This window comes from Elephantulus edwardii, unplaced genomic scaffold, assembly GCF_000299155.1.
Source record: "Elephantulus edwardii isolate Elephantulus edwardi_28Jun2011 unplaced genomic scaffold, EleEdw1.0 scaffold00130, whole genome shotgun sequence".
Taxonomy (NCBI): domain Eukaryota; kingdom Metazoa; phylum Chordata; class Mammalia; order Macroscelidea; family Macroscelididae; genus Elephantulus; species Elephantulus edwardii.
Window position 1 is genome coordinate 6,078,989 of NW_006399880.1, and position 1,478 is coordinate 6,080,466.

Sequence of the window (1,478 nt, forward strand, 5' to 3'; positions counted from 1 at the left end):
TGCTTGCTGAAAGTAAGGAGGACATGAAGTGCTTGCTACAGATGATAAAATACTACAGCCTTCAATATGGATTACAGCTAAACATTAAGAAAAATAATTCTCACTATTAGACTGGTACACAGCATCATAATAGATGAAGGAAAGATTGAAACTATCAATAACTTTATCTTACTTGGATCCATAGTCAGTATCCTTGGTACCAGTAGCCAGGACATCAGAAGAAGTATTATACTGGGAAAATTCGCAGTCAAAGACCTCTCCAAATTATTGAAGAGTATTCACGTCAGTTTGAGGACTAAAGGATGCTTTGCATCTGAAATAATGAATAAGGAAGATAGAAGAAGAAGAAATGCCTTTGAGTTGTGGTGTTAGAGAAGAGTACTGAATATCCTATGAACTGCCAAAAGAGCAAACACGTAGGTCTTAGAGAAAGAGCAGCCAGAGTGCTTCTTGGAGGCAAAGATGACAAAGCTTCATGTCATACTTTGGGCCACTTGTTAAGAAAGGCTCTTCCTTGGAGAAGTACATCAAGTTGAAAAGGTGGAGGTCCAGTGAATGCAAAGAAGACCCTTACTGAAAATTATTGACACAATGGCTGTAAAGGGCAGAGGTTAGGACAGGGTTCCTTTATTTTGTTCATAGGGTGGCTATGAGTTGTACTCAACTCGACATTACCTAACAACAACAACATCATATGTAGAAGACTCCAAAGAGATATCACACATGTGCTCACAGTTCAAGTACGTCAGCCACATTCATCTTGTCCTTCTCAGCTCTGCTATCTCACAGCCCATAATACTGGCTGGAGATCACTGATGCCATCACCAATTTGAAACCACCAATGTTTATTGCAAGGCCTTTGTCTCTGAATTACCTAAGCATCTGTCTAACTAGGTCTACGGTCCAGACCTCTTCCTCCCCAAACTGATACTTGGTTTCATTTACTTAGACCCTAAATGTAGCTTCTCACAAATCCTTCCTGAATACTATTAGCAGTTTTAACTTCCAATCCCATCTTTTTTCAGAGGCTCTAAACCTGTCTAAGAAATTGATGAGATAAAAGGTCATTCCATCTCTGTACGTTTTTGTTCCCACTATAGCCTTTACCCTCATCAGACCACCTTCCTATTGTTATACAGAAAGAACTTCAAAGTATATGAATGAGACATGCCTATAGCAAGGGGACATGGACAGTAGAAAGGCAAGTCTTCCTATTTATAGTCAACACATAGATTGAGAGGGACTGAAGAGCATTATGTTAAGTGAACTCAGTCTCATAAGGACAAATATTATTTAAGGCCTTTATTGTAAAATGAGGACCCAAGGGGGTGAGGATGGGTGGGGCGTGGCAGTGGTTAATCATAAGGTCTCACAATTTGATGGGTGGAAGGAGAGATGAGTGAAACAAATGGGAAAGATCTGGTGTGAAAAACAATGTATATGAACTTTGTAAATAAACCAGTATAATATTTTTTTAA